At 44.3% G+C, this 19,922-nt stretch overlaps 1 protein-coding gene across 1 annotated transcript in view; it reads right to left on the minus strand.

Moving 5' to 3' along the window:
* The window catches only part of ABCC4 (ATP binding cassette subfamily C member 4 (PEL blood group)), a 627,509-nt gene that overhangs the window by 182,539 nt on the left and 425,048 nt on the right, over positions 1-19,922 (minus strand). The window lies entirely within an intron of this gene.

Raw genomic sequence — 19,922 nt, forward strand, 5'->3', positions numbered from 1 at the left:
AAATATGAGATCTGGGGATCTGGGGTCCTCAGATCTCATATTTACACTAAAATGCAATTAAAATAAAAAAAATGTTGTTTGAAAAAAAAAAAAAATGTCCGCTGCAGAGACCACTTTTATCTGAAAGCCAACCGCCCGCTAAAGAAGAGGATACCGGAGTTCTGGCAGCTAGCTACTGCCATAACAACGATATTCCTCTTCAAATAGCTGACGTATAACGATGGTGGGTGGTCGGCAAGTGGTTAAGGTAAAAAAAAAAATGAAAATTGTTTCATACTTACCATAATTTTCTTTTCCTGCTGCCTATCCATGGCAGCATACCTGTAACAAGCTCCGCCTTGGCTCCTCCCTCAGAACCAGTGAATATTATAAAAGAAAAGGATTAGTGCACTCCCAGCATTCTACGTAATATAGCATACCGAGGGTGGGATTGTATGCTGCCATGGATGGGAACCAGGAAAAGAAAATTACGGTAAGTACGAAACAATTTTCTGTTTTCCTGGTGCCTCCATAGCAGCATACCTGTGACAAATAACTAGCTGAAATGGGTGGAATGATGCATAGTAAAAGATTTATTTGAAAAAGGATTTAAAATAGGCAAATGCTGGCCTGATAGCCTGTCTGCCAGTTTCTACAGATGAGAAAGCTGCCAGGTCTACTATGTAACATCTTGTTAATGCATGTTGGGATGGCCAAGATGCTACCCTTTAGAATGTTTTGATGGATATCTCCGCTCTGGCTGCCAAAGAAGCAGAAAACAACCAGGTGGCATACAACCCAACTGAAGAGGGGGTTCTAGACCCCTAACCCTGTACGCCTTCTTAATCAATGTGATTATCAATGAAACTATTGTACTAGAGCAGGGATCTGCAAACTATGGCTTCCCAGCTGCTGCAGAACCACACATCCCATGAGGTACTTTAAAGCTCTGGTATTCACAGACATGACTAGGCATGATGAATACTGTAGTCCCAGAGTGGCCGAAGAGCCACATTCTGGAGGCCTCCATCCCAGGTGATACAAATAGGTTAGATGAAAATATGAAGAAAGTTGTGGCTTAAAGATAGTGTCTTAGTACCGAAGTAATATCGTCTTTGTGAAGAAGGTCGAAATTGGATCTGAAAAGATTGGCAGGGCCAAAGGCTCGGAGGTAGTAGAGGAACAGGAGAACATAGAGATTAATCCATGTACCGTTCTAAATTCCACTGTATCCGAGTACAGAAAATAATATTATGGTCTTCTGATCCCAGAGCCTGAAGTCCTGATACTCCCCAGCCCCATGCCATCGCAACAAAGAAAAATAGTTTCCAAGTGAGATTCCACAAGGATGCTGAATCAGATGGGGCAAAAGGCAGTGTGGATAAGGGCTCCAGAGCGATAGAGAGATCCGTAGTAGAGAAGATTTGTTTTAATGGGTGGGCTTATCTTCTTGACTATCTTGAAGAATTTGATTAGTAAAGGATCTTCGGCCCATCTCTTGTGGTCACAAGAGATTGCCACCAGCTGTACTTTTTAAATCCCTTAATCCTAATCCTAAATTAGGTCTATGCAGGAAGTCGAGGAGTTGGAAGGAAGAGGGTACATCAGGATTGAAGTTTTGCCGTTAGCAAAAGATATAAACTTATTCCAAACCTTGTTGTATGTATTGTTTGTTGAAGGCTCCTGTGCTTTGAGCCGGGTATAAAGCCTCTGTGTTTTAACTTTCTAATGTGAAGGTTCAATCAGTGAGGATTCTGATGGGTGTGATGCCTCGAGCCAGAAGAAAGAGTATCAGATGAATATTTACCAGAGGCTGGACACCAAGATATATTGCCCTAGGGAATCATGGGTCTTCCTGCAAATATGGCAGGACTGTTACCATTATTGTTGATATTGCAAGTAGTGATGCACTGAAATTTCGGCCGCCGAAACATATCGGACAAAAATGGCCTTTTCGACAAAATGCCGAAAAGGAAATCTCGCCGATAACAGCGCCGAAAATGGGGGTGGGGCATTACAGGGGAGTCCTGGCGCGGCGTGCCGCAGTCCTCTTCTCTCCTCTCTCCTCCCCTCCCTCCTCACTGCGATCTCCGTTGTGTCACGGAGCTTAACTACACAGACCGCAGTAACAATGTCCCGCCTCCTGTGACAGACGGCACACTGATCTAATGGTGGGACATTGAATCAGTGTGATTACAGGAGGCGTGACATTGTTACTGCAAACCGTGAAATTCAAATGCAGCTCCGTGACACACGGAGATCGCCGCTCTGATTCGGGAACTGGCAAGCTGCATGACGGGCACTGGCAGGCTACATGATGGCCACTGGCAAGCTGCATGATGGCCACTGGCAAGCTGCATGATGGGCACTGGCAGGCTACATGACGGGCACTGGCAGGCTACATGACGGGCACTGGTGAGGCTGCATGATGGGCACTGGTGAGGCTGCATGATGGGCACAAGTGAGGCTGCATGATGGGCACTGGTGAGGATGCATGATGGGCACTGGTGAGGATGCATGACGGGCACTGGTGAGGATGCATTGATCTGTTGCATCATGTCCGCAGTCTCTGACCCTCCCCTGTACTATGTCTGTAGTCTCTGACCATCTCCTGTACCAAGTCTGCAGTCTCTGAACATTTCCTCTACCATGTCCGCAGTCTCTGACCATTTCCTCTACCATGTCTGCAGTCTCTGACCATCTCCTCTACCATGTCCACAGTCTCTGACAATCTCCTGTATCATGTCTGCAGTCACTGACAATCTCCTGTACCATGTCCCCAGTCTCTGACCATCTCCTGTACCATTTCCCCAGTCTCTGACCATCTCCTGTAATGTATCTGTGGTCTCTGACAATCTCCTGTATCATGTCTGCAGTCACTGACCATCTCCTGTACCATGTTATCAGTTTCTCACCATCTCCTGTACCATGTCCCCAGTCTCTTACCATCTCCTGTACTATGTCCCCAGTCTCTGACCATCTCCTGTATAAAAATATTTTTAAAAACAGTCATTTTCGGTATCCGTGCTGTTTCGGTATCGGTTTCGGCCTAGTGTATTTTTCATTTTCAGTATCGGCACCAAAAAACCCATTTGGTGCATCCCTAATTGCGAGTCTTGAGAGAATTTGAGGTAGGTGGCCGGAGGAGGCCTAAATTAGATTGCATGCCCAAGGACTTGACAGGGCACCTATTGCTTCTGCCCAAGGGTGAGGTAGATGCAAAACAAACCTCCGCAGCTTGGTATTGCTTGCTGTAGCAAAAGGATGCAGTTCAGGAAAGGTCCACTGGCCCACATTCCAACTGAATAACTTCGGTTGTAGGGACCATTTTTTGGGATCCAGAATCCTTGGGATAGGCGATTGGTGTTTGTGTTTAAGTGGCTGGAAGATAGACTACTCTTAGGTCCTTCAGATTCCCCTCTGCCCAAATGAAGATGGGTTCCACTTCCCTTAGTAAGGAACTCTTTGTGGGTTCCGCCTTGGTGGTGTATGTATGATATTGCAGCTCTATTGTCTATCCGAATCAGAACTGATCTGTCCTTGATCTTAGAGAGCAAATGCTGTCGTTGCGAGATAAGCCGCCTAGATTTCCAGGATATTTGTAATGATGCCTGCCGCACTGAACACTCATCTTTCTTGAACCAATATCTGGTTGCAGTGTGCCTCCTAGCTTATTGTACTGGCGTCTGTGGTAACTGTGGTCCAGAAGACATGCCTTAATGGACGTGGCTTTACAGGCATCTCCCTCTCTGTCCACTAGTGCAGACCCCTATGCATCAAACTTGTTTGATATATGGACTGGGATAGTTTGCTCCATTGCTTCAGGAATTCTAGATAAAAGGTGCCTGAGTTATCCATGTGTTCATGGGACCATCTGGATACAAATAGACAAAATCCCTATTAAGTTGAATTAGCTTGAGGCTGTTATGTAGGACCATGTCCTCACTCTCTTTGCTTTGCGAATGATTGCCCACACTTTCTGAGATGACAGAGACACTGTCCCTTTTGCGGTGTTGAATAAGGCACCTAAACTGGAGAAAAGATGACTAGCTTGATGAATTACCATCCAACTGTATCTTGATAGTGTAGGCCACAGCATCCACCTGTGTTCCACTAGCTGGGATCGATCTTTTGATAAAAAGAGGATATCGTCTCGTTAGTGATAAGAACCAAGACCCAGTTCTGGTAAAGAAGCTTGGATAGTGATCCCTGCCCTCGTGAGGGCTCGGAGGGAAGTGTAGGGTCCAAAGGGGAGCCTCTGGAATTGTAGATGGACCTGGTCGACCGAAAATCTCAGATACTTCTGTAACAGTTGTAGTATAGGTACGTGCAAGGAAGCTTCCCTGAATGGTACGTCTAATTCCGCTGTTCTGGGGAATCAAGTCTGACTTTCTTCCTGTGACGCTGTAAATGGCTTTCTGAAACCTTTCTTCAAAAAGTGATTTACCATAAAAAATAGGATTTTTAAAACAGCTTACCTGTAAAATCCTTTTCTTGGAGTACATCATAGGACACGGAGCCTTAAGTATTTACTTAGTGGGTTATAGCTACCGTCAGGTGTTGACACTGGCACACCCAATACAGGAAGTTGACTCCCCTATATAACCCCTCCTCCTTCCAGGAGTCCTCAGTTTTTGTAGCCAAGCAATATAAGCAATATACTTACACCCCATAAAAAGAAGGGCGGGACCTCTGTGTCCTATGATGTACTCCAAAAAAAGGATTTTACAGGTAAGCCGTTTAAAAAAATCCTATTTTCTTTATTGTACATCATAGGACACAGAGCCTTAAGTATTTACTTAGTGGGACGTCCCATAGCAATGCTACTTGAGGGGAGGGAGACACAACCCGTAGGGCACCCCCAGACCTTTAGGACTTATACTGCTGCCTGCAGCACACTGCGCCCGAAGGCGATATCCTCATTCCTTCTTACATCCACTCGGTAAAATTTTGTGAATGTATGGACCGAAGACCAAGTTGCGGCCTTGCAGATCTGAGCAAAGGAGGCCTGGTGACGCACTGCCCAAGAAGCACTAACCGCTCTCGTAGCGTGCGCCTTAACTTGAATAGGGGGATTTTGACGCTGCCTGTCCTTTTTTAGGACCCTCTGCCAGAATAAATAAGACATCAGTCTTACGAATCTGAGCAGTTTTCTTTAAATAGATTTTCACTGCTCTCACTACATAAAGACAATGTAGTGACTTTTCTTCCGTGGAACATGGTTTAGGGAAAAACGATGGCAGGACAATATCTTCATTCAGATGAAAGCCTGAAACCACTTTTGGCAAAAAGCCTGGACGAGGGCGTAACCCCACTCTGTCCTCATGAATAATCAAATATGGCTCTTTACAAGAAAGAGCAGCCAATTCTGAAACCCTCCTTGCTGAGGATATAGCAACCAAACATATTAGCTTCCTAGTCAGAAGGACTAAGGGAACATGCTGTAATGGTTCAAATGACGGTTTTTGTAACACTGACGAAAATAAATTCAAGTCCCAAGGGGTTAAAGGTGATTTAACTGGCGGATTAATCCACATCACCCCTTGCATAAAACCCAGGACTAAAGAATGCGTAGCAAGCGGTCTCTGAAATAAAACTGATAAGGCTGAGACTTGGCCCTTAATAGTACTTAGGGCCAACTTCATTTCTACACCCAATATTTCTGCCTAAAATATATTTCCGAGGGTGCCAACCCTTGGATTCACACCAGGAAACATAAGCTTTCAAAACTCTATAATATACAGCTCTGGAAACTTGTTTCCTTGCATTGATTACAGTTGAGATAACAGATCTGGAAAGCCCACGCTTCTTCAGAATGTGGGTTTTAATAGCCAAGCCATTAAATTTAGCGTTCATAAAGTAGGATGGAATATTGGCTTCTGCGATAGCAGGTCTGGCCCTAGTGGGAGAGGCCAAGGACCCTCCACTGCCATCTTTACAATCTCTGCGTACCATGACCTTCTGGGCCATGCTGGTGTTACCAGAATTACCGGCTTTCTTTCCAGCTTGATCCTGCAAAGAAGTGGAGGCAGCAACTGAATCGAGGGAAAAGCGTAGATCAGTGAAAACTGATCCCACAGAGTTACCAGTGCATCTGTTCCGTATGCGAGTGGATCCCTTGTTCTGGACACAAAGTTGACTAACTTCATGTTGAATCTGGACGCTAGAAGGTCTATGTCCAGAGTCCCCCATCTTTGGCAAACACCCTGAAACACTTCGGAGTGAAGAGACCTTTCCCCTGAGAATAACTGCTGGCGACTTAGATAGTCCACCTGCCAATTTTCTACTCCCGGAATGAAAACTGCCAATAGGAATGGGACATTCCTTTCTGCCCAAGTTAGGATATGGTTCACCTCTCTCTGAGCTGAGAGACTCTTGGTGCCCCCTTGGTGATTGATATAGGCCACAGCCGTGGCATTGTCAGATTGAATCCGGACTGGACAATTCTTTGACCTGGAGGTCCAGGTTTTCAGAGCCAGATACACTGCCCGAATCTCTAGGATGTTGATGGACAGGGCTCTTTCGAGTTTTGACCACTGTCCCTGGACAGTCGTCTCTTCTAGTACCGCTCCCCAGCCTGAGAGGCTGACATCTGTCATTACTACTTTCCAGATTATTGGTTTGAAGGGTTTCCCCTTCAGCATATTCTGGCTTCCTAACCACCAACTGAGGCTTTGAGACACACTTGGGGACAGCCGCATTGGCAAGTCCAAAGCTCAGATCGTCTTGTTTCAAGCAGAGAGGATTCTGTTTTGTAACAGTCTTGAATGGAACTGGGCATAGAGGACTGCTTCGAATGAAGCTACCATCTTTCCTAACAACCTCATGCAAAGGCGATTGAAGGATTTGCTTTTGACCTGACCATCCGTACCAGCTCTTGTATGGAGCTGATCTTTACTGGAGGCAAGGACACCCTTTTCTGGGCTGTATCTATGATCAGGCCTAAGTAATCCAGCCTTCTTACTGCTTTTAAGGAAGACTTCTCTAGGTTGAGGATCCAACTTTCCAGGTAACTGGTTGTAATGCGTACGCTTTGCCTTAAGCGAGTCACTGACTGGTCTATTAACAATAGATCGTCTAGGTACGCCAACACTGTTATGCCCTGTGCCCTCAACCTGGCTAGAGGTCGGGCCAGTATTTTTGTGAATACCCATGGTACTGTGGCTAGTCCGAAGGGTAAGGCCGCAAACTGAAAGTGCCGTTGTTCCACTTCGAATCGCAGAAACCTTTGGTGAGCGGGAAATATTTTGAGCAAATTTTTAGGAACTGATTTAGATATTTTAGATCCAGAATAGGTCTGACATCTCCATTCGGTTTTGGTACCGTAAACAGGTTTGAATAGAAACCTAAACCTTGTTCTTCTGTGGGGATCTGTATGATTACCCCTTGAGTCAATAATCTAATGCTTGAAACAGGGATTGTCTTTTCCCTGGATCCTTGGGAATGTTTGATTTAAGAAAGTGAGATGGTGGAAACTCCCGAAACTCTAGTTTGTATCCTAGAGTCACTGTGGCGAGAGCCCAACTGTCCTGAGTTTCCCTCTGTCAGACTTCTGCGAAATGCAGAAGTCTTCCTCCCACCTTGGTGAGGGGAGACGCCCCTTCATGAAGAGGTCTTAGTATTCTGCTTTGTAGTCTTGCCGATCCAGGTCTTCCTTTGAGCCTGACCCTGCGATTTTCCTCTGGAATCTGACGGTGGAAGCCGTCGCCACTGCCTAGAGGTGGAGGTGCTTGGCGCAGAAGAGAAAAAACGTTTAAATTAAGGATGTTTATACTTTCTTTTGACTGGCAAAAGAGTACTTTTTCCACTGGAAATTGTTTGGATGTATTTATCCAAATCATCGCCAAATAGATGCTCCCCATGAAATGGGAAACTAGACAGTAGGTTTTTGCAGGGTGCTTCAGCAGACCAACTCTTTAGCCAAAGGGTCCTACGCATGTGTACTAGCACAAGTGCAAGGTGAGACGCCTGGTGAATAGGATCCTTTATAGCATCTATGGCAAAACACAATGCTTTTGGTAAATCGGCCAACTCACTGGCCTGTTGTGCAGGGAGCTCGTTAAGGGCCTCTGTGAACTGGTCTTTAAAGGACTGATAGATGCCTATAGCTGCAATTGCAGGCTGAGTAACAGTACCTGCTAAAGAAAAAAAGGATTTTAACAGGAATTCCAACTTTTTATCTGTTGGATCCTTTAGCATTTGTGCATTGTCTGGACAAGTTAAACTTTTATTCACACTGGAAATCGCAGCATCTATTGCTGGAACTTTCCATATTTTGGTGAATTTTTTTTCCCCCAAGGATAGAGAACTCTGAGAATCTCTTTGAGGGAGAAAATGCTTATCCGGATGATCCCATTCGGTATAAATAAGCTTCTCTAGTAATGTGTAGACTGGAAACGCATGCACTGGTTGTGAAGGTTTCAAGGAACCCAAAGAAGAAACCAGACTTTCAGCTGACTCTGTTAGCTGTAGCATGAAAGTGGAGCGAACCATGTGCATAAGGATTTGTACCTCAAATTGTGAATCTGAAACTTTAACTGTTGTTTCCTCCGCAGAGGAGTAATCGCTTTATTTTTCCTGATCGTTTGAGGGTAATACCTCATCCTGTCCCCACTGTTCCCCTGTAAGGGGTTTGGAGTGGGAGAGAGGGATCTAGCACGCTTCTTATCCCCTTTAATGGAGGATGCGATTAAAGCCGCTTATCTTCTTTCTAAGCCCTGCAGGGCACAGGAAAATGCATCTTCAGTCACGTATACAGGGGCTGAAGTGTGAGAAGCAGTTGCACCACCAATTGCTTCAAATGACTCACCCTGGCTTGCCATGTCAGGTATCTCCAGAGAGGATGACAATGTGGAGGCATGTCTGGAGTTCCCAGCGTCTGGGGGTGGTTTTGGTGCCTTAGTAGTAAGCCTTAAAGCCATAGTACAAAGCACAAAAAGCAAAAGTACTCTAAGCACTGTTCTATTTATTTGAACAATAGCAGGAAAAACAGTGGTAGCATAGAACAGAGGCGTAACTAGAACCTTCAGGGACCCGGTGCAAGAAACCATGGGCCCCCTTCCATCCAAGCCCCGGGCTTCCAATTTTGGTAGAGTGTCCATGGACATCCTCCCAAAACCGTGCTTCCTGCATGACCCCTGGGACTTGCATCCAGCGCAATCACATCGGCCCTTTACCATGTGATCAGCTGATCACATGTAAACAGACTTGCCGGTTATCCACAGCCCTTTCCTCACACGCTGTGTCTGTGTGAGGAAAGGACTGCCGTTAACTGTCAAGAATGTCAGTAAATTGTTTACACTGATAATCAGTGCCCCAATCATCAGTGCCATCTATCAGTGCCCATCAGTGCCTTCTATCAGTGCTCATCAGTGCCTTCTATCAGTGCTCATCAGTGCCCATCAGTGTCTTCTATCAGTGCTCATCAGTGCCTTCTATCAGTGCTCATCAGTGCCCATCAGTGCCTTCAATCAGTGCTTTCAATCAGTGCTCATCAGTGCCCATCGGTGCCTTCTATCAGTGCTCATCAGTGCCCATCAGTGTCTTCTATCAGTGCTCATCAGTGCCGTCTATCAGTGCTCATCAGTGCCTTCTATCAGTGCCCATCAGTGCCTTCTATCAGTGCCCATCAGTGCCTTCTATCAGTGCTCATCAGTGCCTTCTATCAGTGCTCATCAGTGCCCATCAGTGCCTTTTATCAGTGCTCATCAGTGCCCATCAGTGCCTTCTAGCAGTGCCCATCAGTGCCTTCAATCAGTGCCTTCAATCAGTGCCCATCAGTGCCTTCTATCAGTGCTCATCAGTTCCCATCAGTGCCTTCTATCAGTGCTCATCAGTGCCCATCAGTGCCTTCTAGCAGTGCCCATCAGTGCCTTCAATCAGTGCCTTCTATCAGTGCTCATCAGTGCCCATCAGTGCCTTCTATCAGTGCTCATCAGTTCCCATCAGTGCCTTCTATAAGTGCTCATCAGTGCCCATCAAGGCCTTCTATCAGTGCCCATCAGTGAATGCTATCAGTGCCCATCACAGTGAATGCTATTAGATCCCATCAGTAACAGCACGGCTCTGAGCGGAGATCGTGTGTCATATAACAATAGCACAGAGAGACACCGGTGGCGGCATTAATGTTCTATTTGTCGGTCCTCTCTGGCACGGATGAGAGAGGACACACAGCTGATCTCACGGCTCCCCCTTCTTCCCCCTCCCCTCTCCTGTGTGTTCCGCGGGAAATGTGAGCTCCTTAGCTTCACACTAGACTGCCCGCGGAGCACACAGGAGGGGGGAGGGGGGAGAAGGGGGAGCCGTGAGATCAGCTGTGTGTCCTCTCTCATCCATGCCAGAGAGGACCGACAAATAGAACATTAATGCCGCCGCCGGTGTCTCTCTGTGCTATTGTTATATGACACACGATCTCCGCTCAGAGCGTGTGTGAAGAGCAACCCCGCTGCCCCCCCCCCCACAGTGGTGGAATGCCGGGCCCCGTCGCAACTGCAACTGTTGCGACCCCGGTAATTCCGCCACTGGCATAGAATGATCTAATGCTAAACAACGTTTTTTCCTGTACTGCAAATGCCTGTGTAACCCACTCACGTGCACCAGCGCATCTGTGTCCTGTGGCAGCCTTGCTTCAGCTGCTCTGATGGACACTGTCTGTTTCCCAGGGTATCAGCTTTAAGCTTTTTCAGGTGTGAGCCTGATTGTCTATGCGCCACGCCCTTTCCTGTGCTTTAGGAAGAGTCACCTCAGAGGGGAGGCGGTGGAGGGGGGAAGGGGATTTACACAGCCTTTTTATCAGCTTTTCAGATTTATGCTTGTTTAAACATAACATGTATCCCTATCCACTCAGTTTCCCCATTTAGGGGGAGAGGAGACCCCCCTCCAGCTGCTGAGGCACACTGTATTAGCACAGATTTAAACAGGGTCTATACACTATTACTCCCTCTAGAGGAGTTTTTAAGGCCTTTTACAATATAATTGAAAAAAAAGTCATAGGTGGACTTTGAAGTTCCTATGCTTTCCTCTTACCTTTTCCTCGCTGCAGGATACTGCTATAAACAGACAGATCCAAACTTCACCCATCACGGCGGGCAGCGTGTTTAAACCTTCAAAGACTGGGGCCCTTTTAATAGGGGTTCCACTCCTTTGGACCATGTATAGCACCCCTCAGGACAGCTTTAGGTAATGTAGCAAGACCACAAAGAGTCCTGGTTCCTAGGGTCCAGCCCTCAAAGAGGAGCATTACAGGCAAAACCTTGTTCTTGTATGCGAGGCCCGGGTACCATCCTGGAGCCACAGTGGCGGGATGGATCCGGTTGTGGAGGCTTTTTAAATCCAGCATGGATCCCTCCTGGAGCTCCGCAGAGCACATCTTCACTCGTAGGTATGGCGCTGTTCTGATAAGGTAATTTTTGTGATAAACCTGTGTTACACCCTTTGCAGTAAGTCAACACTTGAATTGGGTGTATAAGGAATGTGGTCAGTACAATGCAAAAAAAGGAGTATATATATATTTTGCATTGTACTGACTGCATTCCTTATACACCCAATTCAAGTGTTGACTTACTGCAGAGGGTGTAACACAGGTTTATCACAAAAATTACCTTATCAGGGTTTCGATGGCCGGATTGAGGGAGGAGGGGTTGACCGAGATGGACGTGCATTGAGTTCGCTCCTCCTTGCCAAGGCAATCAGCTGCACTAAATCCCAATGATTCTATGGATTCCTCCCATCCTGCTCTACAACGTGCATTGAGATGTGTTGTGCTACAGAGTGATCTGATTTCATAGCCAGCTTTATTCTGGTTCTATTTCGGCAGATAGAACATAGAAGACTCCTGCAGTAAACGGGGATAACCAGTAGACATCCTTCGGGTGTCCCTGAATAGCCGGTGTGACAAAGGGAGAGGTTATAGAAGGAAATCCCCTACTACCCGTAATACTGATAGCTAAGCACGCCGAGTGCGGGAGAGCTGAGCTGCACGCCGCCAAACTTTACCGAAAATACACAAGTCTTCCCGAACAGACTGCATTCTATCGAAAATCTGCGAATGGAGCCGCGTTCATTCGAGCCCTCCTGGTTACTGAGGAGGTGGAGGAGTCGGAGGACGCTCAGCCTCCCCACGAAGCCACACGAAGTTAAGCCCTGGGAAGGCTCTCTGTGGGCGACTTAGGATATTCAAGCGGGATTGAGCCCCAGGGCACAGCGCATGGACCAGACGAGTATCTCTGTTGGCTTATCAGTCACTGTATACAAATTGAAGTGATCATAGAGATCATAGAAGTACCACAGTAAGTTGTAGGGAGAGAACAGAGCGTGCAGCTGCAACTATATTTGCTTTTTCTGCAGATACTAATGGGGCATAAATAATTTGGATTGATAAGCAGGGGAGAACTTATCGAGCGGAAAACTAAGGAATTTGGAAAGCCCTTATTAAGGTTCACATAGAAGGATTGGGGTAAACGGAATTTTCTTTTTTTGCATGATAAAGATTCTATCTAAAAATATAACTGTGCAATATATGGAACAAAAACTTTCGGGGGAAAGCTATATTTTCTTACCCCCGAGAAATCCGATTACAATATGCCCCCTAAAAGCACACATGCTCAGAAGGCAAAAAGGGGATCCACTGGAGGAACAACTAAGAACCCCCTTAACCCTGTATCTGTTCAAAAATCAGACATTAAGGGTTTTTTTCCAACATTAACAGCCTCAGGATCAGAAATTAATATGTGGCTGGGCGGCCCTCGGTGTAATACGGCACCTCATCCCAATAATTTGAAAATCAAGCCACAGGGAGGGAGTACAGGGATTATGGCGGTGCCAAGAGGAACACAATATACTCAAATTCAAATTAAAAATATTTTTATTAACAAAAATCGGTAAAACTGGACATGAAAATCACAAAGACATGGTGTGCATAATTTCTAAAATCAATTCTGTAGCAAACTTGTTTCACGTGATTTGGCCTGAAAAGCGTAGCGGCCAGTTCAGTGGGTAGGTATTTTAGATATCTGACATGTTTCGCCAGTGATGGGCTACTGACCTTTACGATAGATGATGTGTTGACTCGTTGACACAGCGCCATTAAGGAATATGAATGTGGGAAACACTGTTGAAAGAAATTCTGGTTTGGGTGCATGGTGACTCGCTGTAATTTTGTCCCGTAAAGATGGAGAACAACGGTAGGTAATTTGAGGCTGGGATTGGATATATTTTTTAATGGTGTTGTCTGCTGTGAGGAGGGGCCAATACTTGTTCAAGATATTCCTTACCTCATTATGGTGTTGGGAAAATTGGGTTATAACTCGAACAGGCTGGAAACCATCCTTATTTTTGGTGGAATATAACAGTTTTTTCCGATCCAATTTTTTTACTTTGTTAAAGGCCTGTTTCAGCAATTTGTGGCTATACCCTCTTCTTTTTAGTCTCTCATAAAGCTCATGTGAGGCCACAAAGAAGTCCTTTTCGTCCGTACAATTCCGTTTAATGCGTAAATATTGGCTGTATGGGATACTGTTTAGCAATGGTCCCTGAGGAAGCCATCACTGGCGAAACATGTCGGATATCTAAAATACCTACCCACTGAACTGGCCGCTACGCTTTTCAGGCCAAGTCACGTGAAACAAGTTTGCTACAGAATTGATTTTAGAAATTATGCACACCATGTCTTTGTGATTTTCATGTCCAGTTTTACCGATTTTTGTTAATAAAAATATTTTTAATTTTAATTTGAGTATATTGTGTTCCTCTTGGCACCGTCATAATCCCTGTACTCCCTCCCTCTGGCTTGAGCCTCAGGATCAGCCTGAAGGCTCTATGATATCCGAATTGAACTTTGCCTCCCCTGTTAGGGATACAGACTCTAGATCTAACAGTAGCCCACTGGGCCAGGTGTAGCAACCCATGACTGATCTGGAGAGATCAGAAAGAAACTCCACATGGGACATGCAGGCATACATAAAGTCTCTACCAACAAGGGAGGATATGGATAAATACGTATATAGGTTGGAAACTTCTTATAAGACAGAAATACAGACATTGAAGTCTTCCTTAGCTGATACACAAAATAAGATGGTTATTATGGTGTCTAGAATGGACGATATCGATAAAAAATTAATGTCATGGGAAGAAAAAAATCACGAAGTTGACCAACGCTTAAAATAGTTAATGGATGCCTTAATGGCGCTGTGTCAACGAGTCAACACATCATCTATCGTAAAGGTTAAAACAGAAACAGACGATGTAACATATGACCCAAAGGGGATTCTCAAAACTTTCCATTCGTTTTATAATAGGCTATCCCAAACCAACTAGCAAAGAATGATCCAGAAAAGTTTCAACAGAGTACATACCAATATATAAAAGATACTGCTATGCCAACTTTAATGAAAATTGAAGTAGAGCAGTTAGAACAAGAGTTTTCAGAAGATGAAATACAAAAAGTAATAGATGCGCTTGTACCTGGTAAGAGTCCTGGGCCAGATGGCTTTACCCCGCGGTTCTATAAAACCTTTAAGGACTCATTAATTCCAATTATGAAGCGGACATTTAACACGGTTTCTGCATTTCCGCCTTTTGTTCCACAGGGCATGCAGGCATATATCTCGTTAATACCTAAGCCCGGGAAGGATCATACTGTATGCGGTAACTACCGACCTATCTCTTTGACGAACATTGATCTTAGAGTATATTCTAAAATCATTGCTAATAGACTTACCCCGATAATACCAAAATATATACATTTAGACTAAGTAGGATTTGTAAAAGGACGAGAGGCGAGAGACAATACTTTGAAGACTTTCTCACTTGTGGAATTTGCCTGGAGACATGCCGTCCCATCATGCCTTCTGGCAATAGATGCCGAGAGGGCATTTGATAGGGTGGGATGGCGTTTTCTCTGGTGAGACTCTGAAACAATGGGGACTGGGCCTGGTGTTGTTGGAAAAAATAATGGTTTTATATCACAACCCAACCACCAGAATGGTGATGTATCGGATGTAATCACTATAGCGAACGGAACCCAATAGGGATGTCCGTTGTCCCCACTGCTATATGTATTAGCTATGGAGCATTTAGCGATAGCCATACTGAACAACACTGATATACAGGGAATAAAAGTAGGGGATATTGAGTATAAAATGTCAGTATATGCAGATGATCTGCTACTTTATATCACAAATCCATTAGTGACGCTACCAAATTTAATACAGGAATTTAAACGTTTTGGTGAGGTGAGTAAATTCAAAGTGAACTTTAATAAATCAGAAGCTATGAATATTACACTTCCAAGTAACATTGTGGAATTACTAAAAAAAAAAATTCTTTTAAGTGGCAAGTAAATGCGCTTAAATATCTTGAAATCTATATCCCTAGAGACCTGGAAAAGATCCAGGAATATAATTACCTTCCAATAATGCAGAAAATTATAAAAACACTTCAGCAATATGGTTAAAAGGAATAGTCTCTTGGATGGGCAGAATAAGTATTATAAAAATGGATATATTGCCTAAAATAGTTTATATATTTCAGACCGTCCCAATATTCCCACCATCAAATATTCTGAATCAATTGCGTAAGGCCATTGGGAGCTTCATCTAGTCGGGGAAACCCGCCAGAGTCCGCAGAGAAGTATTAACTAGATTAAAAAAAGATGGAGGAATGGCCCTCCCAGATTTATCGGCTTATCTTAAAGCGATGTTTATAACTAAGATTGTGGCTTGGTTTCAAAACGCAGACTGCAAGCAATGGGTAAAACTGGAAGAAGAAGTCGCAGCCATAAAATTGAAATCACTACCCTGGGTAGTGAAGGAAAGGCGACCCCATGAGGGCAATCTGCCATTCTTGGTTGCTTTAACATTGAAAATGTGGGACAGAATAATGGAACGGGGATTAGGGTCCACTTACAGAGGTCCAATGACCCCCCCTCTTCAGTAATCCAGAATTTCCACCAGCATTGGCAGGTAGGACTTTCCTTAAATGGCAGAGAAATGAGGATACTAGGATAATAGAGACAATGGACGGAAATAGATTGCTTTTGTTAGAGGCTCTAGGTATGGAATGGAATATAAAACAAACTGGATGCAATATCATCAGCTCCAGGAGTATATCCTCTCTCTGACGAAAGAGACTGTAATGGACAGACCATTGACGGAACTGGAAAAACTGCTCCTACAGGAGCAAAAACCAACACATATCCTATCCAAGGTATATAGATATTTAATCTCAAATAATAATGAAAAGGAGGTAAATTATATAAAAACATGGGAGGAGGAGCTGGGGATAACTATCCCCAAAGCAAAGTGGAAAAAAGCAATAGCATTAACACATAAGCTATCGATTTCGTATAGACACCAAAAGAGAAATTTTAAGATATTAGCTAGGTGGTACAGATTTCCAGTAGATATGCATAGGATAAACCCAGATAACGAGGATGTATGTTGGAGATGTCTGGGGGCAAAGGGTACAATGTCACATATTTGGTACTACTGTCCGGAGGGCCAGATTTTTTGGAGAAAAATATTTAGAATCTATATGGCAGTGACAGGAATCAACATACAACCAGATATATTTATAGCAGTACTATCAATGATCCCAGGATCGGTGAAGAACATTAAAAGGGGAATTTTAAAACATTTTCTGGCAGCTGCTCGAACAATCATAGCTAGTAGATGGAAAAGTGGACTAAAGCTTTCTATAGAAGAATGGGAGTGTGAGATGAGCTAGATGGAGGAGAGGTTGGTCCTGGAAACAGGTCTAAAAAAACAGATAACAACTTCCTGGCAAGTCTGGAGAGAATATAGGACCTTATCGACTTTATTGAGGGAAATATAGGGGGGAAGGTAGGGGTGGGTTTTTTGTTTTGTTTTGTGATTGTGTGTGTGGTGGGATTGAAACGATGTCTGGTTAATATGAATGAATGGTGTAGAGTCTTACTCTTAATCAGCGGTATATATAAGTAAATATATTTAGTTGTATGTTATGAGATTATCTAGTAGGGTTTTAGGATTGAATCAGGGACCCGAAAATGAAAATAGAGATTGGTCTTTATATACTACTGATAAAAAACGAATGTGTAAATGTTGTAAAAAATTGTTTTGCTAAATAAAGATTATAAAAAAAAAAAATACCTTATCAGAACAGCGCCATACCTACGTTCTATTTATATTTAACTCCAGTACACCCCACCTCGGTGGTAGTGCATTTGTAGGGGCAGCAGTTCACTTTCAGTGTACCCCATCATATCAAATACTATAAGGAACCCCCTAACGGAGCTTTAAAGCAGCCAATGAAAAAGACTATAGATAGTCAAAAAGTTATAATATATATAAAATATATAAAAATCACAGCGGACAATGCCCGTAATTGGAAACAATGTACAGTACAGTATATTAGACACAGCAAGATCATGGAAAATGGAAACCTGACGCGTTTCGACCCTCACTGGGTCATCTTCAGAGGATAAATGTCAGCTGTTGGGGTGGAAGCATGTGTCAGGCATGACGTAAATAAACAACAGTAGCAAACTCATGTACATACAGCACAGCATATATGCATGATTTGTATAGTTACTTGTCACAGAGTTCCCAATGTTTCAGAATGTTCCCAGTGATGCAATCCCTCCTATGCCGTCCATCTCCCCAATGACAGACCAGCTCCCCGGAGAGCGGTCAATCGACCAGGTATGCCTTGCAAGGAATCACGCATATATTACCCCCTCGGGGGGGGGGAGGGGAAAAAACACAGGCAGGGAACGGTATGCACTACACCCAAAAAAGGGTAACGGTAATGCTGAAAACAAAAGTAAGAACGAGGGATCAGTTGATTCCCAAAGGGACTTTTTTTAAAAGGCAATTTAATTATAGTAGAGCGTGGATTCATGGTTGAGCAGGGAAAGAAAAGGTGCAATGAAACACAAGGAAAAAGGGGAAAGGGACAGGGTGAAGGGGAGAGGAGGGGGAAAAAAAAAAAAAAAAGGGAGGGGAAGGGGAAGGAAGAAAGTATGGGAAGGAGGAAACGGGGGAAGAGGGGGGGGAAATAGAAAAGACCAAACACCGAATAGACAGTGAAAACCCCAGGAGGGAAAAGAATGACTAACAGGAACAAACAAACCACAAGGGGCCCTGCCGCCCATAGAAACCATGCAACGATGGAAAAGTTGGAGAAAAGAGCACTGAATGTGCACCAATGAAGGGACCAAAGTGTGAGGTGAAGAGGACCAGAAAAACTGGATAGGATGGGAGGGAGCGGAGGGAAAAGGGGGGGGAAAGGAAAGGGAGGGGGGGGAGGGGAGGGGGGGGGAAAGGATAGTGCAGTGCAGGGAGTGAGGAAAGTGACTGGGAAATGTGAGAGGGGAGAGGATGGGGGGGAAGGGGGGGAGGGGAGGTGAAGGGATGGGGTATGGTGAGGGGACACAGCAAAAGAACAACAAACCGCAAGACCAAACAGTGCTTGTTAAAAAGTACTAAAAAAGTGGGAGTGCGTGACCACACGCACTCCCACTTTTTTAGTACTTTAAAAAAGTATGCGTGATTCCTTGCAAGGCATACCTGGTCGATTGACCGCTCTCCGGGGAGCTGGTCTGTCATTGGGGAGACAGACGGCATAGGAGGGATTGCATCACTGGAAACATTCTGAAACATTGGGAACTCTGTGACGGGTAACTATACAAATCATGCATATATGCTGTGCTGTATGTACATGAGTTTGCTACTGTTGTTTATTTACGTCATGCCTGACACATGCTTCCACCCCAACAGCTGACATTTATCCTCTGAAGATGACCCAGTGAGGGTCGAAACGCGTCAGGTTTCCATTTTCCATGATCTTGCTGTGTCTAATATACTGTACTGTACATTGTTTCCAATTACGGGCATTGTCCGCTGTGATTTTTATATTGTACTCCAGTTCGTGTCTTGACTCAAAGGTCAGAACTCATATGTTTTATACCATTTTCTGTATTAATAAAATTAACTTTTTGACTATCTATAGTCTTTTTCATTGGCTGCTTTAAAGCCCCGTTAGGGGGTTCCTTATAGTATTTTTTATGCATCTTTTGGGGTGCGCAGCCTAGTTGTCTGTACTCATCTGAGTGTCTTTGGTTGGTCATCGTACCCCATCATATCTTTAACCTATCCTCTTCTGTACTTGCATCCTGTGCGGGGATTTACCTATAGACACATCTTCACTCGTGCCAACACCTTTAGACACTGGCGAAAAAAGGGGAGTCAACTTCCTGTATTGGGTGTGCCAGTGTCAACACCTGAAGGTAGCTATAACCCACTAAGTAAATACTTAAGGCTCTGTGTCCTATGATGTATGATAAAGAAAATGGTATTTATACTAATTTTGTTTTGACACAGTGTCAGCTGCCTGTAGTTCTGACCACAATACCCATATGGCTATCACATAGTGACATTGATCTTGCAATGTATTGAATTGTATCCATCGCTGCCTCACTATTCGTCTGTCTAAAGGATCCTCAATTGAGGCTGAATCATCGATTGGTGAGATGAAATTCTTTGTTATAGGAACCACTGCCGCGTCTACCTCCGGTGGACCTTCTGGAATTGCAGAATCTTGTTCCGACAGTGGATAAAGTTTTCCTAGGCAATTGAGAGGAAACAAAATGTTTTATTTTTTTTTCTCTTCAACAATGTCTCTGACATCATCCATCAGAGTAAGCCTGTTTCCATTATAGCGACCTGAAAGTCGTGCGATTTTGATGCGTCTTGAAACAATGCTTGTGTATTCTTGAGGTCTATGGTCCTCAAGTCGCATCAAAGTGGGACCAAAGTAGTGCAGGGACTACTTTGATGTCGCTGTGACTTGAAGTCACACAGATATGGAAATCATGGGGTAAGACCTGTCATGCGACTTTGCAGTCCCAACTCGCACTAGTGGAAACCGAGCTGAAAGAAGGAAATCTGCTTCTTTAGAAATGGGAA

This window comes from Aquarana catesbeiana, linkage group LG02, assembly GCF_042186555.1.
Source record: "Aquarana catesbeiana isolate 2022-GZ linkage group LG02, ASM4218655v1, whole genome shotgun sequence".
NCBI lineage: Eukaryota > Metazoa > Chordata > Amphibia > Anura > Ranidae > Aquarana > Aquarana catesbeiana.